This window comes from Periplaneta americana, unplaced genomic scaffold (genome assembly GCF_040183065.1).
Source record: "Periplaneta americana isolate PAMFEO1 unplaced genomic scaffold, P.americana_PAMFEO1_priV1 scaffold_18, whole genome shotgun sequence".
In the NCBI taxonomy this organism is placed as follows: Eukaryota; Metazoa; Arthropoda; class Insecta; order Blattodea; family Blattidae; genus Periplaneta; species Periplaneta americana.
The window spans coordinates 3,323,023-3,349,787 of record NW_027185499.1 but is presented as its reverse complement, the minus strand read 5'-3'; the positions used below and the strand labels follow the sequence as shown (position 1 = coordinate 3,349,787).

The 26,765-nt window shown below is 34.4% G+C and overlaps 2 long non-coding RNA genes across 2 annotated transcripts in view; one reads left to right on the top strand and one right to left on the bottom strand.

The window, feature by feature from the left end:
• The window catches only part of LOC138693713 (uncharacterized), a 150,041-nt gene that overhangs the window by 104,224 nt on the left and 19,052 nt on the right, over positions 1-26,765 (top strand). The window contains exon 2 of the long non-coding RNA XR_011330396.1: positions 12,971-13,079. This is a non-coding gene — a long non-coding RNA (uncharacterized lncRNA). The remainder of the gene's footprint in view (positions 1-12,970; positions 13,080-26,765) is intronic.
• On the bottom strand, positions 6,269-24,072 carry LOC138693711 (uncharacterized). Its single transcript, XR_011330394.1, has 5 exons — positions 22,953-24,072; positions 19,165-19,287; positions 15,751-15,947; positions 11,197-11,360; positions 6,269-6,831 (listed from the first exon to the last, which is right to left on the bottom strand). It is a non-coding gene; the product is annotated as an uncharacterized lncRNA (long non-coding RNA).

The window sequence follows — 26,765 nt, the reverse complement described above, 5'->3', positions numbered from 1 at the left end:
TATAGGGATTTTAAAATATATTTTGTGTAATAATAGGGTCAGTGGTAGCCCAAACCCTTTAACCAGTATACGCCACTGGTAAAAGATTGAATGATGAAACAAAAGATAACATGGTGCAGTTTTATCTCCGTGATGACATAAGCAGGACTGAGCTAGATAAAAAAGACAAAGTCACCATAAAGAATGTTCAAACCAGCAAGAAAGAAGTGGTACAGAAATGAACTATGATGATGACCATTGCTGAAGCCTATAAAGAGTTTGTGTAGGAATATCCTGATTGTGTGATAAAGAAATTCAATTTTTTCGAGCTTCGCCCACCATTTGTATTTCCCGTTTCCTCTGTGGCCCATAACATTACCATGGGAACATGCAGTTTTTGGTGGAAAGTGTAGGAAAGAAATTGATGTAGCTATTTCCACGTAGTAAACAAGATTTATTAGCCATCCTTGTATGTGACATTGAACACTTTGAATGATGTCAGATACATGTGAGAAATGCAAGTCGGCCTGCAATTCTGTTCAAAACATCATTAGTGATGAAGAAACAGTTAATAATGAAATGAAATGGCCTCAGTGCAGAGACGTGGAAGGACAACCTCAAATTGTCCTGGAAACTGGAACTGTATCTATGTGAAGAAAATACAAATGCAGTTGAATGGCATTCAAGCTCCATAGTTACGTGAAAAGAAAACAGTCCAAACACTCTGAAGAGGTGAAGAAAAAATTTCTAATTCATGATGCAGTCATCCAAACTGATTTTGCAGAAAACTACATATGTTTGAGCCAAGATGAAATTCAAAGTGCTGACTGGAGTCAGTGACAAACCACCATTTTCACTGCTGCTGTTTGGTTGAAATGTGGGAAGAACTATAATTATGTCATTATAAGTGATGACTTGTCACACAGCAAATATTCTATTTAGGTATTCCTTAAAACCCTTCTCTAAGACTTGAAACTGAAACAAGTTCCGAATATTCAACATGTGAAGATATTTTCTGGTGGCTGTGCTGCACAGTTCAAGAATTGCTTCGCAGTGTTGAACCTCATACATATTCAGTCTGACTTCAATATTTCTGCAGACTGGAATTTTTTTGCCACTTCCCATGGCAAAGGAGCAGTTGATAATGTTGGGAGAACTTTGAAAAGAACTGTTTGGCAAATGGTGAAATCACGCCAAGTGATTATAAATTCGCCTTCTGAATTCTATGAATGTACCAAACATAGTGTAAAAGGTGTAACAACACTATTTACTCTGCAGAAGAAGTGAATTCATTATCATCATTCCTGGATAATCGTTGGAAAAATGTGTAGCCAATTCCAAGCCTGCATAAAGTTTACTTTGTGTCTCCTATTAAAGAAGGTGTGGTGAAGGTTTCTGTAAGCTCTCAACAAGAAGAATTAGCAACAGTCTAATTATTACATCTTGAAGAAGAAGAAGAAGAAGAAGAAGAAGAAGTCTAGATCTTCATGCAACAAGGACAATACCAAACTTGAGCCATGGGACTTTGTACTTGTATCTTTAAATGCAACAGGTAAGTCTAGCAGGAAACAAGACGTCTTCTTTGCTATTTTTTTAAGTTGACTGTTTAACGACGCTGTATCAACTACTAGGTTATTTAGCATCGATGAGATTGGTGATAGCGAGATGATATTTGGCGAGACGAGGCCGAGGATTCGCCATAGATTACCTTGCATTCACATTAAGATTGGGGAAAACCTCGGAAAAAACCCAACCAGGTAATCAGCCCAAGTGGGGATCGAACCCGCGCCCGAACGCAACTTCAGACCGTAGGCAGGCGCCTTAACCGACTGAACCATGCTGGTGGCCTTTCTTTGCTATTGTGATAGAGTATGAGGATGAGACTAATCAAATTTTGTTGAAGTATATGCATCCCAGTGGAAAGTGTTGGTTGTAGGCAGTAAATGAGGACAAATCTTGGGAGGACTTCTCAGTGATCCTGAAGAAAGTGAAATCTCCTAATTTGCTTAATAACAGGGGTCAATTTGCCTTTAGGTGACTATGCTTGCATTTTAGCCTACAAGAATGTTTGTAAAAAATTTGAAATTTGTATGTTTTTTTAAATTAATTTCAATAGCAGTGGTATTTTTTTGTTTCCTTTGTAAATAAAAAATATCTATGTCACATTGCTGCTGGTAAAAATATGGAAACTTAACATGTCTTCAAGTGTCACACATGCAATGGTCACACACGCAACATTTTCAAATTGGAATTTACGTGGAATGTTTAATGTTCCTCAGCAACTTCTATTATATCATCTCAAAAGTATACATTTTATTTATATCACCAACAAGTTACAATCATATTCATAATCCAAGAGAACAGAATTGTAATAAAATCTTCACTTGCATGAGAAGGAGTTGTATCATTTTGTCACACACGCAACAAAGATTGATATTTTATTTTTAAGTGTATTCTTCTTAACCAACTAAAAACTTCATAACTGAATTAAGTAATTGATGGTTAATATAATATATAAAAATAAAAATGTTATCTCTTAAAACATTTAATCTACAGTATCTTTTGTAAGTGAATCTGCTGTTAAAATGTCACACACGCAACCATGGAATGACCCAATGGGCTATTACACGAAGACCATGACCTGCAGGATTGCTGACATATTTAGAGTTCAAATTCAATTGGTTATTAAAAGCTTCAAGAATTACTAAAAATAATTTACAGGTCTGATTCTGCAGTGTGTAATTTTCTTAATACAGCTGTGTATTGGATATTAAAATCTACAAAACTTGAGGTGGTTTGATGATATCATTACCATTAGAAATTAATTACTAATATAGTTAATGCCATGCTGTTAATATATAAACTACAAAACTTGCGTAAGATAATAATATTATTATTAAAAATCAAATATTTTATAGTTATTAATCAAGTGGGTTGGGTCTTTTTCATATATTTAATGGTTGTGTGGTGTAGATTCAGTATTGGCTTGAGAGAGCGCAAAAATTACAGTTCCTAAGGAAAGACGATATTACTTACTGATAAAATAAGAGGCCTAGAAAATCCGATAATTTCAGCAAGATCTCTTAGCAGGACTATTACACTTTTACTACGTCACACTACTTTTGACCAATAAAACTGTACGAAAGGACGTCTTTCAACCAATCATGGCTGCTTATCGTTCAATTTTATCACGTCCCTTGAATTTGCTTAATTTTATCGCGTCCCTAGCATTTGTTTATTTTTATCACTACCCTAGCATTTGTTTCTTTGTGTGCCAACATTTCAAACTGCACTGGTCTGGATGTCAAAAAACAGAAAATTACAAACCACTCCAGTCAATGCACAGCACTTTCAAATATGACTCGCATTGCCATTCAAGAACAAGAATTAATAAAGATCGCTGGTCATATATGAAGAGCACCATTCGGAAATCCTGAATAAGTTGAGGGATACACCATGCACATCAACAAGTTCACTTCTTTTACGCACACGTCCAATATAACATCAACTGAACCACCAACCACTAAAACATTCAAATTTGAAAATTGTACTTTCAATAATTGTTTCTTTTAAAATTATTCATATTTATTTTTTATTTCATCATTGTTAATTAAAACGTTTCTTGTTTATTTCATCATCCCTAATTAAAACTTTTCTAACACTTGTTTATATTATTTAGGTTATGTTTGTTATAGCTTCTGCTATATGATATTATGGATAGTCACGTATCAGAGATTGCTTAATACTAAGAGTTATTGAAAATCATCTGTCAAGTGACGTTGATTACTGGGATCCGGATGATTGAAGTGGAATGCAAATGTTTTAATAAAAATGAAACTGAATCAACAAAGCCTTCTTGACTAGTAACCTTCCACAAATTTCAATTAAGATTCCATAGTTGGCACAACTGATACCGGTAACAAGAAAACATAATCATAAAACACTACTGCCATCTAGCATAATGTTGAGATGGTACAATAATACATTTGAAGACAGTTGTATTTTTGTAAGCCAATTAATATTTTATCGTATTGGAGTACTTTACTTCTAATCTTTATATACTTTCTTGTAATAGTGTAATAGTCAATTAAATCCCACTCGAGTTTTGATTTTCTCTAGATAAATCAAAACCTCTAGTGAGATTACTGTTGATAAAATGATTTTACCCTCTACATTTCAAGCTCTACATGCGGCAGCTACACCAAGATGCTATGTCTATTGTTCGAAAGCATAGCAAACCTGACTTTCTTTAATTTTCACCTACAATCCACAATGACCTGAAATAGCTATTGCTTTTCTCTCACTTGAAAAATGTACTGATCGTCCTGACATTTTTACTTACGTTTCCGCGTTGAAACTCAAAAACTTAAGGTGGATAGGTTCAAGAAAAAGTATTTGGCATAAAAATAACATTCAGAGGGAGTATGTTTCATTAATATGGAGGCAAATAACTTTCAAAATGTCTGGTATTTTTCATTGAAAATAAATCTGAAATATTTTTATTTGAACGTCTAATGAACTTCGTTTGCAGCATTTGATGCACAAGCCACTAGTTTTTACTATTTACACTATTATGAAGAATGTAGGCCTACATTGATCAAACATTATTTACACTATTATGTACAGTGTTGTGTATTCTAATGCAAGGTATTTTATTTAATAATACTATAGCCTACTTACTTTTTAAATAGTGTGTAATAGTGTAAATACTCATGTTTAATGAATGTAAGCGTATGTTCTTTATAATAATGTAAGTAGTAATTCTAGTGTAGGGGCTGTCAGACATTGACTGTTTTCAAAATCAGACTGTCAAAAAGACTGCTTTTCGTCTCTAGAATAAGATATTTATTCAAATACTACTTTTGTAGAACATGATTTTTATTTTTAATGTATCAATTTTCCTTCATTATGTTAATCATTCCTTCAGTCCAAATTATATTATTTAATGCTACACTGTAATTGTTTAACTCTTAGAATTACACGTAATTAAACTAAACACATCTGCATTTTGCTCTTACTATTATTATAATTGTGTGTGTGTGTGTCTAATGCCTACCTACTTCACTTGCGTGATTTGGGTTCCGTATATTACGGATAGATGGCAGGACTGTGACTCATTTTCACTTTGTACACCACTTCGGTGGGCTACACTGTACATGATGTGTATCTGTTAAGAGTTATGTATATTATGTACTAGGGTGAGTGTATGTGTAAGTTTATTATAATTATAATTATTTTTATTATAATTATATTGTTTTCTGTATTGCTGTTATTTATATTTGTAACATACTTTTATACTGGTTGAGTGGAAGAAAATACCATATGGCACTAACTCTACCAGTAAAAATAAATAAATGATTTAAATAGTAGGTAAGGTCATCATAATATCAGTTTTTATCACTATAATGCATTGTGAACAGTCAGCGGAGTCTAGTTTTGAATCATGAATAGAACGGCAACTGCAGCACAAACAAGATGCAAGTGTTTCATTATAATACATGTGGCACGAGTCAAACATGACATCACGTCAATATAATCTATGAACAACTAAACTTATTTCTGTATACCCTGGGCCAGAATATGGTCCATAATATTATCACTAAATTTCAGCAATTTACCCAGCCTTCGTAAAGATTTCGCAACAGTTTCACCTGGCTTCATCAATTCTAACATTTGCCTGTAGACAGCAATGTGATCAAATGGAGTTCCAGGGTTTGAATGATCACTGTTGCTATCATTTTCGTTACCTTCTGCACCTTCTGGCTTTTCATCCTTCTTCTTAATCTAATAGAAAGAAACAGACTGAAGTAAGATGTTATCTCTAATATTTATTCTATTTTTTTTAGAAAGAGAGAACAATTCATTTAATCCATATCCATCCTCAGTATTACACACGCACAATGAGGCAGATTTTAAACTTTGGCTGCTCTAGTCTATAAAGCACAAACCACCATTTTCCTGAAATAATTGGAATTTTTCTTGAGAGCTAAGACAATTAATTTAAAAAGGATCAGACATAATTGATGACTATGTTTATTACTTTAATGTATAGAATTAATAAGAAACTAACAGTTAAATTTATTTCTAATGTTGTTTCACGTCATCAGTAAAGTACGAAAAAAAATAAATAAATAAAAGAAACCCTTTCAAATCAATAGGAACTTATTAAGCTCTTTTATTTGTATATTTAAGGTATATGTACACCCACAAAACGCAAAAAATGATGAATAATTAGAATTTTCAAAATATAACTATTTTAATAGACAATTTTCTCCCCTTTAATTTGATATAAGAATTTTCGATTTATGCCTTATGGTTTTTCAGATAAGTCCCATTTTCCAAAATGCTGCATCATCAGCCACGGTCACTTACTTTTGGAGTGATCTTCGTAGCAGTCAATCCCCTCGTCCAGCATTGCTTGTAAAATAAACTTCTTTCTAGTCCCGAAATAGATGCATAGATATCTAGGCATGATCATGAGATTGAAAAAACTTTTTTACATATTGAAGCAATTTATAATCTTTTACTGTTAGTCATAAAACTGTAAATTTGTGTGTCAATGATGTTGTACGTCATTTTAATAAGAGTGTAAAAGTAGAAATTACAATTCTGAGGAGGATGGGCATAAACTCTGGGACAAACACCATCACAGGATTTGTTGCATCAATGGAAATAGGGACAAAAATACCAAAAAAAAAAAGAAAAAAAAAAACATTCAACACCTGAAGTTAAAACAAGGACGAGGTATTTGAGTGCCAGAAAGAAGCTGAAACTGGACCGACATGAAACTGCTTAAGGGGTGACATATGATGATGCAGTCTTCTAGGCTCTGAAAGTTTGTGGCTCCATTTCCTGTAAATAGTAATTTTAGAATATTTATTTCTTTCAAACATGATATCTCAGCCAAATATGGTGATACCAAGAAGATATTGGTGTCATTTTGAAGCTTGAAATGTCCCCCAGTGCCTGACAATGAGTAAAATAACATTAATATAGTTAATACATATCTATGGATTTTTTAAATGACATATGCAACATGAAATATTAGTATAAGTTACATATATGCTAATATTTAATTAATGTAAATGAAAATAAAAAATAGCTTTATGTCAGGCACTAAAGAATAGTTTTAGCTATAAAACAGTGAAGAAACTGTGGCTCTATCTTAAAAACTGCATGAGCTATCATGTTTCAAGTTTTAAGTCAAAATTATAAACAAAATAATTTTTATAAACAATTTAGACCTAATTTCAAGGGATCTGTTCACTTCATTCTCGTTCTGATACCATTCTCAATTGTATAAAAATTTTACAGAGCAAAATTATACAAAACAAAATTTTTTGTACGTAAATGTGTACATATACCTTATCACCATAATTGACACAGCCTATGGAGAGTGATTCAGGACCTCTGCAACAAAACTCACATCAAAGTTCACTGTGCTATGCTATGAGTCAAGTCATACTCGCTGCCTACAATCCCTGCTGCTAGATAGCACTGCGAGTCATTCGCCACTTTTATCATAAAATTTCCAATATTATTATTGGACAATATTTGATCAGAGTATGCACCACTGTGCAGGAAGGAGAGGGAGAAAACTGCCTTAGTTGATGTAAGTGATTGACCAGTGGAGAGTAGTCAGTAGACATTTGTGAGTAGCATGTGTACATGACAGCTGAAAGTTCAGATAGTGGTTTACAAAGGCCTTCTACCCCTATGTTGTTAACACTTCATACTTCAGGATTCAAATCCTGGTTGGAACAAGTTACCTGGTTGAGTTGAATAATTTGAATAATTTCGAGGGAAAAATTGTTCTGGGGCCGGGCATCGAAACCCGGGACCTTTGGTTAAACGTACCAACGCTCTACCAACTGAGCTACCTGGGAACTCCACCAGACACCGATCCAATTTTTCCCTCTGTATCCACAGACCTCAAAGTGGGCTGACAACTGTCAAGCAAGCAACAATGAGTGCACACTAACTCTATGTGACTTAAATTGTGGTTTTCTGTTAACGAACAGTGACGTGTATTATGCAAATCAAGCTTTGAGGTATAACTCCCTGTAACGTTGATTTGAATAATTCTTCTTCTTCTTCTTCTATGGCGCATCGGCCCGTTTTCGGGTCATGGCCTCCCCAGTTGCACTCCACCAAACTTGTCAATCCTGTGCTGCGACTCTCCAATTCGGATTTTGAGGACTTGTAGTGCATCCTGACATACACCATCTTCCCATCTGTTACGTGGTCTTTCCACAGGCCTTCCTCCTCCGAAATCTCCTGAAAATACCTTCTTTGGAACTCTATGTTCTTCCATCCTAATTAGATGACCTGCCCATTTGAGTGTCTTTATCCGAATAACATGCGACAAGGGTAGCTCTCCATACAAGTAATACAGTTCGTTAATATATGTAATTCTCCATTCCCCTTGCACACATACGGGTCCGTAGATTCTCCTCAGGATTTTCCTTTCGAAAGAATCGATCTTTTCCATGGCTTTCTTTGAGAGGGTCCACATTTCACTTCCATACATCACTATACTCTGAATGAGTGTTTTATATAGCATTACCTTTAATCTCCGGTTTATATCCCTGTTTCTGAAGATGGGAAGTATTGAGGATTTGAATAATTTCGAGGGAAAAATTGTTCTGGGGCCAGGCATCGAACCCGGAATCTTTGGTTAAACGTACCAACACTCTACCAATTGAGCTACCCAGAAACTCCACCAGATACTGAGCCAATTTTTCTTGATTTGTACCTGGTTGAGGTTTTTTCTTTTTTCAGAGTTTTCCCTCAACCCATTAACGGGTAACTTTTGGTGCTGTAGACTACCCTGGACTCACTTTGCTGGCATTATCACCTTAATTTCATTCAAACACTAGATAGCCATCACAGTTGATAAAGCATCGTAAAATAAATCGGACGCACTTCCGATCAGGGGCAGCGGTATTTCCTCTAAGGTTAGAGCTCAATTTAGGTGTGTGTGTATTAATCGAAAATTAGGGGCTAGAAAATATTGAGAAAAGGACGCATGTTTATATGACATTTTTTCGATTAATACACACACACCTACTGTCATCCTCTGAGGAGTTTAGTGCTGAGAGGAATGCGGTTCCGACTAGTCTAGCGCGGTATTGGAGTGGGAGGGAACAGTGACAGCGGCAGTCTGGAAGGAAGTACAATCATACTGAAAACATTCGCCCAATTTACGAGAGCAGTATGCCTATTAGTCTTCTAACGTATTTTCGGCGAGATAGAGATACAACCATTCGCAGTTACGTGTTCAGAGAAGGAAAGTATTGTAGAAAATTTTATTTATTTATTTATTCTGGTGAAGTTAAGGCCATCACACCATCAGAAATACAAATACAATAAAATAAATAAAAAGAAAAATCATAATAAAACTACAATAATATAAATGAAAAGAAGAATCATACTATAAAATTTAGTGGTTAGTAGAATTGAATTAATTTTTGTAAAGTAATCAATTTAAATATACTGTACTGCTAAACTCACTTCAGAAGTAAAATTATTTGATTTGTATTTTAAGATATCACCAACAAATTATTTTTGCATGACATTATAGGAATCTGTTTTTCACGATACCAATCACACATATTCTAAAATTCCAATAGAATAAAACTAAAAACTTTTCCACAGCATGTTTCCTTATAAATGAGTTGTAACAGTGAAATATTTAATATGAGTAATTCATATAATATTAACATAGCTAACATCAGGGAGATGTTTGAGCAAAAATTGCAACGACATATTTAATATATTAATAACAAAACCATATAGGCCTAGGTAAACAATATGTATATGAAATATTCACACACTACTACAAACTGAAGACTGCATATTTTTAGACGATTAATACTTCCCACTCCGCTCAGCTCGGCTTGTCTGTAGCAACAAAAGAATCTACCTGCAACCCCCCTGCACCGATGGCAAGAATACCTCAGGTCCCAGTGCTAAACTCATTGGAGGAAGACAGTAAACTGAGCTCTAACCTTAAGGGAAATGCCGCTACCCCTATTCGGAAGCACGCCCAGTAAATCAATTAAAAAACATTCATGCGAGGAGGCATTTTTTTTACAAAGTTTGAGAATGTTTCGAGATATTTAATTTGCAAGAAGATTTTCAATATGATGAGAAAATATAACCTGCAGTGCCACTATGACATGTGTCATGCTAATGACAAATTAAAATACAATAAAGAAACGCAATGTGAAGCAGCACAGCAGACCCTCAGTGATGCTTTTAAGTTCTCATCCACGAGTATGTTATGGTGGCATGGCTTAATAAATTTCATCATGGAAAATAATCTCTCACAAACATATACTGGGCCAAACATACTCAAAACACCTGCTGCAAGATGATGCAATTTTAGCTTTAGTTCCCTTTTCCATCAATTTTTGTATAAGTTATTTAACATTAATGAAAAGGTCGATCATAAATACAGACTATTTATTTTGACAATATCCATATTTATGTTAATTTTGAATACATATACACTTCTTACAGTTTTACGTCATGGCATTTTATGTTTCTTTATTAATTTATTATTGCTTTGCATAAAGGATTGACACAATTTCAGAGGAGATATAACTTAAGTTTTTCAGTTATTGACATTATAAACGAAAATGTTAAGTATTTATTTGTGAACATCGTGTGCTCAATTTAAACTATCATTGCTAAATTTCACTAACAAGTTACATTAATTCTGGTATGAACGAAATAACACAACTGCAATATTTTTTACCCATCTGCAGCTATAGGCTAGTATTCCAACCGTTTTATACAAAAATAACAAAGCTGAATTTCCAAGGAAAAGTACTCTGCCTTCATCAACAAATTTAACCTACAGTAAATAAACCTAGAGAACCTAACCTAGTCTAGTCTGGTTCAGTTTTTGGATGTTTGGTGAGGATGGGCAAGATAACTTTCCTTGGGAACTAGCCTACCAAGAACTTTAAATAGCTCTAACATTTCACATATAATGAATATAGACCTCTAAAAGTCAATAGTTTTGCATTACACCTTAGGGCCATTAAGCATCCGACATTTCGTAAAATAGATAGCCTAGACCTATAAGTTTAAGCATGTCAGTCTCAAACAGCATGCTATTTTGACAAAAGCCAAAATTACTCTACTGTAACAACGAATAATTTAATTAAAATTACGTATTACGGGTAAATAAATTGTACTGCTTATTACCTTCACCCAGTCAATATTTTCTAGCCAATTATCCCTTATGTTTCCTTCTTACTTCCAGTGATAATTGCCATCTGTATCAAAATGCCCTTCTTCAAATTCTTCCTTCATGTTGAATGGCGTAATGTGAACCTCACCATCAAAACCACCAGCTCCATCTTCCTGACCTGAACATATATAAAAAAATAAAATTAATGGGAAGAAGAATAGGCCTATCGTACAGATTGATTCCTGGGCTTCAGCTTCTTTTAGTGCTCCAAGTAAAGAAAGATATCGATCGGTGCTAAAATCAACTGTGGACAACTTTAATGAAGCTGTCATAAGGCGAACCATACACGAGTTCTATATTTCACAGAAACAGAAGCCCAGAATTAAAAAAAATATTATTGAAATTGAAAGACTATCGACTTTCAGGGAGGTATCTCGACTTTGAAGAAAGTCATTTTAAAATTAGGATTTCATTGGAAATAAAAACACAAAATAATCGCCAAATTCTGGTGGAGCATCACAGCATTAGGGCCAAAAATTTGCAGTATTGGAGGAAAATAAAGAAGTACAGAGAAGAAGGCCGTCCCCATCATTTACATGGATGATGATGATGATGATGATGATGAATGATGATGATGATAATGATGGGAAAAGTACAGTGAAGCACTGATGAACATTACCGGTATTTCTGCATGAGTATATTTCGTTGTTAATTAGTGATTAACTGTTGTATATAGTGATTCGATTGCTGCTCATTGTATTTCCACATTAGTGTTTATTAGTGACTATTGTTCCGAACTGTTGCGCATTGTATTTCCACATTAATTTACTTCTTTATTGTTTATTATTGTTCCGAACTCTGCGCATTGTATTTCCACATTAATTTACTTCTTTATTGTTTATTATTGTTCCGAACTGTTGCGCATTGTATTTCCACATTAATTTACTTCTTTATTGTTTATTATTGTTCCGAACTGTTGCGCATTGTATTTCCATATTAATTTACTTCTTTATTGTTTATTATTGTTCCGAACTGCTGCACATTGTATTTCCACATTAATTTACTTCTTTATTGTTTATTATTGTTCCGAACTGCTGCACATTGTATTTCCACATTAATTTACTTCTTTATTGTTTATTATTGTTCCGAACTACTGCGCATTGTATTTCCACATTAATTTACTTCTTTATTGTTTATTATTGTTCCGAACTGTTGCGCATTGTATTTCCATATTAATTTACTTCTTTATTGTTTATTATTGTTCCGAACTGCTGCACATTGTATTTCCATATTAATTTACTTCTTTATTGTTTATTATTGTTCCGAACTGTTGCGCATTGTATTTCCATATTAATTTACTTCTTTATTGTTTATTATTGTTCCGAACTGCTGCACATTGTATTTCCACATTAATTTACTTCTTTATTGTTTATTATTGTTCCGAACTACTGCACATTGTATTTCCATATTAATTTACTTCTTTAGTGTTTATTATTGTTCCGAACTGCTGCGCATTGTATTTCCACATTAATTTACTTCTTTATTGTTTATTATTGTTCCGAACTGCTGCTCATTGTATTTCCACATTAATTTACTTCTTTAGTGTTTATTATTGTTCCGAACTCCTGCTCCTTGTATTTCCACATTAGTGTTTATTAGTGACTATTGTTCCGGAGTATGAAGGGAGCACAGTGATAGGAGCTCAAAATTATGCAGACACTGCAACGTGCGAGATAGCAACGTGAGACTTCATTTCTAATAAGACTGTATTTCCCTCCCTCCATCTAGAAAACGTGTCGCTTCGTGTCGGATCGGTCTCCCTCCCACAGTCGAAACTTCTCCTCTCTCGCGTCGATGAGCTGTCACCATAAAGTAACTGGGCTGTATGTATGTCTATGTAAGTTGTAATGGCAAATTACTTTTAGTTTAAGTAATTAGTTACTTTAAAATATTATTATTATTATTATTATTATTATTATTATTATTATTATTATTATTATTAATATACATAATTATTCTGTGTAATTATGTCTTATGACTATTAGAGAAAATACAAAATCTTGCCTACTAAATTAAAAACACAAGGATTTATGCAGAAAGGTAAAAGATTACAAACGCATCTCATTCTCAACACTGAAATGTCACAAATCCGACAAAATCCCTTGGAATACATAAATATTCAAACTGGAAACAACTTATTGGAACCAAACCAAACCAAACCAAACCAAACCAAAGGCACTTTCCTTAAACACATCCAAAGCAACTGTTGTTCCATTTTCACTAAGGTCCAGTGGTCTTAAATCTCCTCAATCTTCTTTTAGGCTCAAAATTCATCATTCTGATTGTTCTTCTCAAATTGTGAATGTCTCATATTAACCGAACCCTCAGAAATTAAATATTTAGGCATTACAATCGACCAACACTTACGATGGAATAAATATATTAAATATTTATGCAATAGATTACGTTATTTATATCTTTGTTATACTTCAGTCATTTTATTTACCAGTTAATATTTTACGTCTCATTTATTTAGCTTTATTTCAATCCATTCTCCAATATGGAATTTTAGGATGGGGAAATGCTTGTAATTCTAATCTCACTCCACTAATACTTATTCAGAAAAGAATTATTAAAATATGCCTTAATAAACCAATTGATTACTCATCCGAGCTTTTGTTCACTGATTTTAATGTTTTGAAAATTAAACAGATTTATTATATTGCCTTATTAAACTTCATACATTACAATCGTAATAAATTCAAATTGTATCATCATAAATATGGAACTAAAAGATCCGATTTTATACGACTAGAGGACCCAAAATATTTCACAAGCACAGCTCTGAGCCATGGTACCTACTTTGGTCCAAGGTTATACAATAAAATAATTGAAAAATACCCAAAATTGGAAAATTTTAGTATCAGAAATTTCAAAAGTAGCATTAGGAATTTAATTTTTAAAGAATATATGTACATGGTCTCTCTGTCACTGGCAGTACACAGCGCATAGATATAATAGCTTTCAAGGAATCTACAAGATCTAGATTCATAATTGATTCCACTGTGCGTTTCGAAACGAATGAGGAACAGCCAGCAGAAGTGGATAAGGAAAAAAGAATATCTACAATCCTACCATTCCATATTACCTCCAAAAGTACCAGCTAGAAGAGCTTGAAGTAATTGGACTTCTGGTTGGAGCAAGAGGTACCGCTATTCTCTTCATGAAAGATGTGTTTAAGAGGCTTGGAATACCTACATCTATTAATCCGATTGTAACTTTAGCTGCATTGAAAGGATCAATTGCTCTCCTGAAGCATCATCTATATTCGAAATGAAACCAAGTTCATTAACATTCTTTACTTTTTTGTAACACTTGCCTCTCTAAAACTAGGTATACTGTATTTCCACCAATCACAAAATGTATTTGCAGCTATGTACTTGTAGGAGTTAATGGTTCACTGAACTTGTAAACATTTATACGGTTAGGTACTCTTTCTCCCTTGTGGCATCTCACAAATAGTGAGAAGATTTCTAAATTTTTATTTAATATGTGTATGTATTTGTATGATTTAAATTGTTAAAATTGAAATTGTATTTTTAAAGTTAATTTATTCCTATAATTTTTTTTTTTCTTGGCCCACTTTGTTTGTGTTAAGTATGTGTTTAGATAACTCCCTAAGCACGAGTTTTTTACTCCTTCAGGGAAGAATTAAGACTGTATTTTTGTACATGTTATTTTACTAACAATAAACAATAATAAACAATTGTTAAAAATGATACAAATCCAAATGTAGCAAAACAATTAACATTAGAAACATTTAATGGCAAATATCGTTGTGAAACCTGGCTACACATTTACAGTGATGGATCTTTACAAAACGATTTTGATACTGCAGGAACTGGAGGAATTTGTAAATTTTTCTCGTTCTATAAAGAAGTCAGGAAGGACTCCACAAACTTTGATGGAGAAGTTGAAGCTGTATACACTATTCTAACCAATCTACTTCAAATAAAAAATAAATTTTCCAAAGCTGTAATCTTCATTGGCTCAAAAGCAGCTATACAAGCTACAGCTAATAATAGTTCACAGAAAGCTGACGCAACTTCTCAGTGCTGCACCCTGATCAAGCAGTTCCAAAAATTGGCAAGAAAATAGTTCTGCAATAGGTTCCAGCGCACTGCGGCATTACAGATAGTGAATTGGTGGGTCAGCTGGCTGTGAAAGGCTGCACCCTAATACAAAAACATATTACTCAAAAATAATTTATTTCTGTCACATTTAATAAAAAATTTCAATACAAACTACAACTTTGAACAGAATAAAGGAATCAACTAAAGATAAATCATGGGAACCCGTCCTCTAAAATTTAAACATCATCCCTGAAGAACCAAGAAATTCAGCAGTGACAGCCTTCTGCCTTCTGACCGGGCATGATTGTTTGGCAGCTCAATTATATAGAATCGGCATCTCCCTCTCACCGATTTGTGTGTAATGTGGAAAGGACGTAATCATAAATAAGTCATCATCATCATTGGCTCAACAACCCATTGAGAGTCTTAGCCTACCTCAGTATTTTATTCCAGCCGTCTCTACTTCTGGCCTTGACTGTCCACATTCGTGCACCAATAAAGTTGGCATCCTCGTATACATTATCCTCCCATCAGCTCTTCGGTCTTCCTTTGGATCTGATTCCTCCAGGATTGGATGTAAAGGCTCTTTTAGCGGGTCTAGTATCATCCATTCTTACCAGGTGTCCAGCCCACTGCAATCGACCAATTGTAATAACTGTTATAATATCTGGCTCCTTAAACAGATCGTATATTTCTTTATTATATCTAATTCTCCATTCATTATTTGTTTTGACGGGTCCATAAATTGCTCTCAGAATTTTCCTCTCGAAGATACTAAGTCTTCTGATGTCCTGTTTGTTCATAGTCCAAGTTTCCGAGGCATACATCAGGCGTCTTATATATTCTTATTTTAGTTGAGATGGTTAAGAATTTCGATTTAATATATTTCAGTAATCCAAAGTAACATCTATTTGTTATAGATATTCTTCTCTTAATTTCAAGACTGATGTCGTCATTATTGATCATGAAGCCAAGATATGAAGACTTCCCTCAAAGAACGTTGTATATCATATGCAAAGCCGTTGATATAAAACGTTCTTTGAGGGAGGTCTTCATATATAACATTTTTTACATATTCAAATTTGTAATTTTCAATTGTAAGATATGTTGGTGCTTTATTAATAATGTTTCCTTTGCGGCTGGAGATATCATGGATAAGCACCACCTGGGAGATTGAGAAGCCTTGCCTGTTAACCTCAACATCACGGAAAAACATTGGACTGCAAGACGGCTGATGGCTTCATTGCCATGATACCAGAATTTTGGCTACCTACCAACCAACCAACCAACCAACCATATTGATGTTCTCTAAATGAGCTACGTTTTGAGTATTAGTTTAATCATTCGCGAATATGTGTTGTGTATTGCATATTAATTTTGTGTAAAATGGCACATTGAAGTCATTATTTGTAGAATTAAAAGAGAAACTGTTTTCAAGTTGGACGTATGAAACAAAATGTGCTTACAAAACAGAAGATCGACACCGAATTTACATATTAAAAAAGCACATGGAGGAAAGCAAAATATAAATTTTCAATTTTCATGGTATAAGAAATATCCTTCGCTAACAGAATGTTATGAGACATATCGTCGTTGTTCCTGCAATAACTCCTATGTGACATATTTATCGATTTTCAGGTTTTTGCTCTATTAAATAACTTAAATAGTGATACAGCAAATAATAAAATCTCCTATATGCAATTATATTAAATTCTTTGTTTCGAAAATGTAAGAATTCACAGTCTCCTATGTACGGCTGCCATAGGATGAATAAATGTGTTTTTTCTTCCTACTGAAAACTTTTATATTTTGCACATAGGAGTTATTGCAGGAACAACAACGATATATCTGTATTCTGTTCTGGGGTGAAAATGAGTGGACCTCACCTTCTTGAGGGGTCTGTCACAAAAAAAAAAAGGTAAGCAAATTTTTTCAGCTTAGGCTACCCAATATTTATACCTTAGCTTCATTACTGATATGTAGAGCCCGGATTTTATGTAATTACATATTTTGTTCCTATATACGTAGCTATAAGGAAAGCAAAAATATCGGCGGATCATATCAAAGATATAATTATTCCAAAGTTTTAAGTTATATATTTTTACACATTTTGGTGCATAATAAATATTTTGGCATATTTTACAAATTTTTACATATTTTGAAAGAATACAGTACACATTTTTTCACCAATTTTCCCTCTACTTAATTCTTAACTTATACATTTTAAAATTGTTTATAAAGCTTATTTCTTCGTCTGTAGTGCGTAAATATAATTTAGTAATTGAAAATGATAATGTATTCTGTGAAAAAAATAGACATTTGTTTGCAATGCTAATAGTGTATATATCCCTTAAGAAGTAACGGTAAAGTAGAAACAAATACCACTGCGAAGGGTGGGTCATTGTACTGCTAACACGGTGAAGGAAAAAGTGAAAGTTACCCTGTGGGTATGACCATTTCGCACAAACATCGCCAATCAGGTTGCTCTAAAAGAAAACAATAGTTTTTTCTGTTTTCTTAAGAAGTTTATTTTTACATCAGGTGATACAAATAGCTAGTCTACTGTTATTCACATCCAAGCTTAAAGATTGGATTTCAATTGACGATTCCTTTACTACGATGGTAAAATCGTGCTATGCAAAGTGTGTGACAAACGCATTGGGTGCTCCATGAAGTCACAATTAGAACAGCATTTAGAAACTGAACTTCACATGAGAAATAAAAATCATGCTCCGTCGAAAAGAAAGAAGTTCTTCTTACACAAGTGGTGCTGAAACATTCTTCGTCTTGTACCAGTGAATTCAATAAAAATTTGTGCATGGCAATGGTTGCTGCAAACATACCATGGTATAAACTTGGAGCTCCAAAGTTTTAAGCTTTCCTACGCAAATACTACAACTTCAATAGTTCGCATGAATCAATACTCCATAAAAATTATTTGAACTCCTGCTACTCTGACACAATGGAAACGATTAGAGCTGATGTTGATGATTCCTATGTATGGGTTGCCACTGACGAGACGATCAATGACAGCAAAAAATATGGAAAAATATTTAATTATTAATTGCGCCACCGAACAATAATTAATTGAGGTTGAATCACATGTGCACCTGTAATTTTTTATTAGTGTGCAAAAATACATCTAATAAAGTGTTCACGCCTGTGGAGTAATGGTTAGCGCATCTGGCCGCAAAACCAGGTGGCCCGGTTCCGATTCTCAGTCGGGGCAATTTATCTGGTTGAGGTTTTTCCGGGATTTTCCCTCAACCCCAATATGAGCAAATGCTGGGTAACCTTCGGTGCTGGACCCCGAATCATTTCACCGGCATTATCACCTTCATCTCATTCAGATGCTAAATAACCTAAGCTGTTGATAAAGTGTCGTAAAATAACCTACTAAAATAAAAAATGAATGTAATAAAGTTTAATTTTTAAATTACATTTTTTTTTATTTATTACATATTTATCTACATATTTTGCCATTTTTAGCCACATATTTATGTACATATTTCTCATTTTCATATTACATAAAATCCGGGCACTACGGATATGTGTGTCAATTTATTATTATGTACTAAAAGGAAGGTGGGTATAAAGCAGATAATAACAACACATACGTATTTCCTTGTGGAAGTGGAATAAAATAAAGTTCTTAATGGAAAGCTTACAGTCCAAAAGCTGATATGAATATATCTTCTCTACAAAGTAAAGAAGTATGTGTTTAAAAATTGATTTCAATAAATGTTTATCACATGAAGATCCAGTGTTATAACAATTATAAAAAGTCTGTCGGCAACATTCCGGTACATTTTGATTTATGTAACTTATGTATACTAAAGTATTACTTACTTTCAATACCGGTACTTTTCTCAGTCTTAGAATCGTCTTCTATTCCTTAGCAAGACTGTTGTGCAGAATATCTTGTAGGAGATCCTCCTTTGAATCATATAACTGCAATGCACCACTCGGCAGCTATGAAGAAAAACAGAAACCAGTAATAATTATGCTGGAAAGAGTATGAGGCGTTGTGGATACTTTGTATTAGGAGCAAACTTGAAATCGTGATTCTTTGTTGAGTCCACCCCTAGTATACGCAGTGCCTCATATATTCCATTGCTTTTTTAAATCAATTTCCTGTATTTTTCCTTATACAGAGTGAACCGTAAGTAATATCATTAATTTATCGTTCTCGTTCTGCAAAAGAATTTTACAGTCTAGCAGGATAGAAATGGAGATGCTCCAGGTATACTTTAAACACTACATACAAAATGTTTATACAGCCAGTGCTGACATACTGCGGAGAAATTTTAATTACTTTACCTTCCATAAACGAAGTAGAATATGTTCAAAACCAAGCTCACAGCCCATTACTGGTGGAATCAAAACAACTCCATAGATTCTATGAGATTCCTCACTAATATTAACAGCATCAAAATGACAATAGAAGAAAAAGCACTGATTCAATATGAAAAACTTATCAGATTACCAGGAAACAATTGGCATTCATACAGTCCTCTCTGTAGATTGAAAACTCAACAAAGTTTCATATCCATGGTTCAAGAATTAAACCAGAAAATCAATATCCCGAATTTAAAAGAAAACTTACAAATTAAACCAAACCCTTTAACTCTATTAAATATAGAATATAATCTAAATTTAACAGAAGAAATACTGAAATCAGAAGTAAACACTGAAATAATGAAACAATTGTCTTTAGAGACAATTAATATTAGGTACCCTCCACAAAACTGGCTTCATTTATACTTGATCTCCAGAGAACAAGGTGCCGGTGCAGGTGTTACGTGCTGTCTCTTCTCACTTTATAGATCTCTTGGATATGGAACAACAAGTTTTGGTGGAGAAATCATTGCAATAAGTGAAAGTCTCAGGAATCTTCTATGCCACATCAATAAATTTAAGAATGTAGTTATATGGTCAGACTCCAAAGCAGCTGTTCTATCAATAGTCTCTAAACAGACACCTTTATCTCAAACAGCAGAAATAACTAAAATTCTTTCTGAATTAATATCACTCAATAAAAGAATTGTATTCCAATGGATACCATCCCATTGTGGAATCCTGGGAAACGAGAATGCGGATGCTTTAGCAAATAAGGACAGCACTGCTACTTACAGACCTGCTACTAAATCTATGTATTACTCTGTGAAAAGATTTATTAAATCTACATACTTAGACTTCAACAAACAAAATTTGATATCACAATCTCAAGGAAAAAAAAATGGAACTCTCTGCATCATAATCCACAGTTAATTCCCGATTTACCACAAAAATCGTCAGTAGCTGAAGTTAGATTGGCAACAGACCATGATTGTGTGGCCAAACACCTGCATAGAATAGGAAAATATCAGTCCCCTAACTGCCCATTGAGCAACTCAAACCAAGAAATGGATTCGGAACCCCTCAAAATCTGTGCTTCAGTGGCTGACCATGATAATATCTTTAAAAAATATTGGAGTGCAAGAGGTCAAATGACTTTATTGTGAAACACCTGCCATTAGACAACTACAATAACAACAACAATCTTACATTTATCCGGATTAAATTTCTGCACATTTAAAGAACAAAACTAAAATTCTTTCAATCATTCATTATCATAATTCATTGCTCTCTTAAATTGACGGAGTATATTGGGAATTAAATCAGTGGCTTTCCCAAAACATGCTATGAAATGTTTCATATAAAATCATTTTTATCTCCAAAAGGAAGCAAAAACGAGCAAAATTGTATTAAACTGTTTTGTTTGAAATATCTCAAACAACTCCCTGAAATTATTGATAGTACTTACGGTTCACTCTGTGAATATTAAGCTCTGGTAGACTCATTGTATCATTAATGATATTGAATTGAATATCTGTTCCCTGTGTTTCTTCTGGTCAGTAACAGGCTGAGAGGATATTAATAGAGCCTACTTTCTGATCTCCTATATGTTTAAGCCAGAAAATTTATAGTAAAGCAATTCTTATTTTTTTTAACGTGTGTAAGTTCTGTTCAACACTAGGTAATATAGAAATTTGGTCGATACATTTTCAGGGCAGTTTTGTCGTGCATATAATTTCTAAACTACACGATACATTCCAATAAAGTAAATGGAGACCAAGAGAAGGATAAATGTATCCAACATATCATTGAGTTGGAGTGAGTGACATCATCTATCTTCACTGCGGTAAGGGGGAAGTTTAGGCACGAATTGGCAGGTCCCATTGTAGCCTTGGCAGTGTAACTCGAGAATGCAAAGCGATAGAACATTCACAATTGAGAAGCGTTTTTGCTAAACTCGATCGATGCACAAAACTACTTTTGTCAGAAAACGAGTTTTATTGTATACACAGTTTATGTTGTGGGAAGGAGATATTTCTAATCATCCTCTACGCATGGTATGAACCGAGTTGTGCAAAATCTGACTGCATGGGTGATACAGAAGCTAAACATCATATGATTGTGATATATAACTCATTTTCTCAAAATTTTGCATCTATCAAGTTTAGCAAAAACGCTCCTCAATTGTGTAAATGATTCGTAACGAACCAGGCTACAATTCCAATTGAGAAACAATCAATAGTCGACAAGTTAAATTGAAAATATTCCAAAGTGCAATTGAATGAAGAGAGAAAATTCACAATGTCGAGACATATGCAGCGCAAAGGGGAGTGGGAGTACAAGCAACGGGTAGCAAACGATACAGTACAATGGTTAATGTAGCAACCGACACATTTACTTTCAATGCATACAAGGTTAGGACAGAATTTCATGTAATTTCGAAAATGTTGAATTACATGACAAACAAAACTCTTTATCCCTCGCCATCTGTTGCACATGATTAGCTTAGAACTGCAGACCTGCTGTTAAAAAAAAAAACAATCCAAGCATCCCCTGCTTTGTAAATATTAATATTGTAACGGTATATGTATGAATGATTTGTCTTTGTAATCTGGCAGGATGTAATTATATGTATGATTGCTGTTTATTTATAATTTTAGAGCATGTGTGTTCAGGAAAGGATTTTCGATTTGGTAAATTCTGATATGTTTTCTCGTTTCTACATGCATGCGCCAATGGCCCTTTGGCCGCCAGTTCAAGGGTGCAGGCTGGGTCAGTCTGTAGTTGACTAGAGCTGCAGCCATCAGCTCAGACCAGAAAGGCTTGAGAGAGAGAGAGGGAGAGAGAGAGAGAGGGAGAGGGGGGAGAGAGAGGGAGAGGGGGATGGAGAGTGGGAGGGGGAGGGGAGAGGGAGGGGGAGAGGGAGAGGGAGAGAGAGTGTTTTTTTTTTGAGAAGCCTCCTGAGGAATTGAAAGGAGAGAAATTTTAGCAGTCTATATATATTTTTGGGGAGACTAAAAACAAACCATCATCTTTCTTATCATTCATCTCGGGGAAGGATTACAGCAGAGAGAGAAAATACTGCAATGGAAGGAAACTGGATTTGCAAGAATTTTACAATGGACACATATTTAACATACCTTGCTGTATAATGGCAAAGAACATCATTTTAATGACATTTTTATTTCATATTTGGAATTACGTTGGTAATTTTAATATTCTTATTTCACAACTTAATACAACATTAGCCAATATTTTAAGAACTTTCATTGAGTCATATTGTAAAATGTTGGTCATACCTGACTATATTCATCAGAAGTCAATATCCGGTCACTATTATCTGGTATTTCATGAGAAGTCCCGGTACGTGAAGTATGATGTTCAAGGTTAGGTTTCTGAAAATATACAGAATTTCATATTATAAATTTAATAAGAGTAATTACAATACTCATTGGCCACTCCAAAAAAAGTATTTCACATCTAGGTCTACAATATTTTAATAGATATTATTGATCGTCCAGCACTGTAGCACTATATCTATGAGAAAATAAATAAGATAACAGTAAGTAAATAACAAGGAGGTGAGCCAATTTTATAGGTCCATCTGTGCCAGAAAAAGAATGTTTGAAAACAGTTATTCGATAAATTTCTAAAATTATGTATTCTTCATCAGATGAAGTGGATGAATCTGAAGGGTCTAGTACAGGGATGAGAAACTCGCAAGTAGGGGTGAGATATACTTTGACTCACCGCTGGCTATGTCGACGCCAGTGGCGTATTTGAAGATGGTTTGTAAGTAACACAATGCAATACAGAACACTATAATAATATAATAGAGACAGCCACATAATATTATTATTCGTGTTGGACATGTTCTGAAGAGGAATGCTGATACCTGTTAGCTTTCACCAGTTTGTCAAAATCGGGGAGAATATCTGAACATAACTTCAATTGGCACACTAAAGAAAATCAGTTAATCTGCTGCATATTTATATACTTGGTTATTTAACAATGCTGTATCAACCACGAGGTTATTTAATGTCGATGGAATTGGTGATAGATGATATTTGGCGAGATGAGGCCGAGGATTCGACATACACTACTGTGCAAAAGTCTTAGGCACCCGATGCAATATGTTTATATTGTGTTCTAGTTCCTAGAATTCAGAATGAAAGTAGTCTAAAACAAGTTAGAATGAAGTCTTACTGGTGAAATAAGTACAAGAATTCGTCTCCGTCATCAAAACCGAGCTTAATGTAAAACCATGGAAACACCACATTCCTTTATAGACCCATGACACAACCCTCAATCGGGTATATTGACTGCTGTGTTTACAAATTGCATATAAACAGAACAAGTTGCAGTCAATACTGTGTGCTAAATGAAATGAATGTGTTTCTTTAAAAAATAGAACACTGAAGTTAGTAATAGACTGAGTCTCTTCTTAGCAGGTTGAACAAGAAAAAAATGCAGCTATGGTAAAAATTTCAGTTGAAATGACATACAAAGTTTATTTTTTGAGTGAGCGGTATCATTGTCAAGCAAGTATTGCGCAGTGCAGGAGATTCTGAGAGAAAAGCTACAGTTGGGGACAATAGATGATCGAATGCGGACTGGCAGGCCCAAGAAATTGACTGCAAGGGATGAACAATATCTGAAAGTGACAGCCCTGAGAAGTAGAGCAGCTTCAAGTGCACAGCTGGCAGCAGAACTTTCTGAAAACAATAATACTAAAGTACATGCATCTACAGTATGACGGTCACTCATCAAAAATGGTCTTCATGGACGTGTTACTGCAAAAAAAAACCTCTCTTACTGAAGGGTAATAGGACAAAGCGATTATCATCTGCAAGAGAACACAATCTATAGGGAGCCAATAATGGAAACAAGTCCTTTGGAGCAACGAATCAAAATTTGAAATCTTTGGAAGTCATCGAAGGCAGTATGTCAGGCGGAGGAAAGAAGAATGATTAAAGGAGGCATGTCTGCAACCAACTATGAAACACGGGGGTGGTAGTGTGGAAATATGGAGTTAATGGAGTGAGTGATTAATAAGAATTGAAGGTAAGCTGACAGCTGTTAAATACAAACAAATATTGATTCATCATGCAATGCCATCAGGTTCGCGATTAATTGGAAGAGATTTTGTCTTTCAAAAGGAAAATGATCCGAAGCACACAGAAAATATAGTGAAAACCTACTTGCAGCAAAATCAAGGTAGAGGAGATGTTCAGCTGTTGGACTGGCCTCCTCATAGTCCAGATTTAAATATTATCGAGTGTCTTTGGGATTATCTAGGCAAAGAGAAGGTGAAAAAGCAGCCAAAGTCTGCAGCTATATTGTGGCAGGTGGAGGAATATTCCTGCCTCAGTTCTCCAGAAATTGCAAGAAAGTATATCTAAGAGAATTCAAGAGATATTGTTGTCTAAAGGCGGCCACACATCATATTAGTGCCATGAACCTACTCTGTGACTCTTGTGTGTGATATTGCTTTTTTCTATGTTTTCTAAATACTTTGGTAATAAATACTTTATTTTTCATGGTATTTTTGTTCTTTTTTTTTTACAATTTTTATTACCTGCCTAAGACAGTAGTGTAGATTACCTGACATTTGCCTTACGATTGGGGAAAATCTCGGAAAGAACCCAACCAGGTAATCAGCCCAAGCAGGAATCGAACCCACACCCAAGCGCAACTCCGGATCGGCAGGCAAGTGCCTTAACCGATTTAATCTGCTGCGTATGTGCTTTTAATGATATCATCTTGGAAAATAACTTGATGATTCAGAACGAGACTGTTACAACTCAAAAATAGAGATTTTTCAGTACAGACATTTAAAGTTTTCCATTTTGATTACACAACTTTTAACACTGTATCACTTCGGAATATGTAATATATATCTTTTGCGTGTTAAATATTACAGTACCTAATTAACTAGTGTCAGCCTGTTATGGGCCATCTTCAGAACTCTAAAACTAGTTAACCAGGTACTGTAATATTTAACACGTGAAAGATATATAATACATATTCCTAAAGTTTTTCATTGTAGATGGTAAATCAGATAATCATCTCACAGCAATGAAAATTGGTATATACATTCATTATTGTTATAAAAGTATATTAAAATATTAATTTTGTCGGTATTTATTTTATGTAATTTGGGATGCAACATTTCATGAGCTGATTTTAACCATTTTCTCGAAGGACGCCATGTTTTTAAGAGTTGGTGGTTGTACTGTCCTTTCTCAACCCCCTATATGGAAGGAACACAGTCTTTGGTCAGCGGGTCCTTCGGACCTAGCCGGGAGGGCTTACTTGAATCCACCAACAGTTCCCACGTCTGCCTCCTGTGGGACGCATCTCTATGCCATGACAGGCTAGCATAGATAATTACCTGTTGGTCCACGGGAGATATTTTATTTCTCTCCTACCACTAATTTCTGAGAGGCATTCCCCGATCCGCCACCTGGGGACGCGCCCTCTAGGTCTCGATCTAATCCACTTCAAATAACTTCAAAGTAGACTGCTGCCTTGATTTTGATGAAGTCTTCAACAAAAACGATATAAATCCAGAAGTAGCAAAATCCATTGCCCTACAAACAATTAATAGAAAATATCCACAAAAAGACTGGTTGTACATTTACACTGATGGATCTCTCATGGATCAAAATGAAGGAGCTGGAACAGGAGCTACTTATCAATACTTTTCTCTTTATAAAAATTTTGGCAAGTACACAACAAATTTTGATGGTGAAGTTGAAGCCATTTATACATCACTTCAAAATGTATTTGTTTGGCTAAACCAGTGCAAAAACAGTCATCCTGTCTGACTCCAAAGCTGCAATCCAGTCCATCAGCTCAACTACATCCCCTAAAATGGAAAAAGTAAAAGAAATTCATTGCATGGTAAAACAAATTCAAATGCTAAATAAACAAATGATCTTCCAATGGATCCCGGCCCACTGAAGACTGAACGGTAACGAGAAAGCAGATAAGTTAGCAAAGAAAGGAACTAAAATCAACTTAAAGACAAATTTAAAGTTCCCATATGAATAAATAAAACGAGTCATAAAAATAATAAGTAACAGCCAACAGGAAAAACATCAAAATTC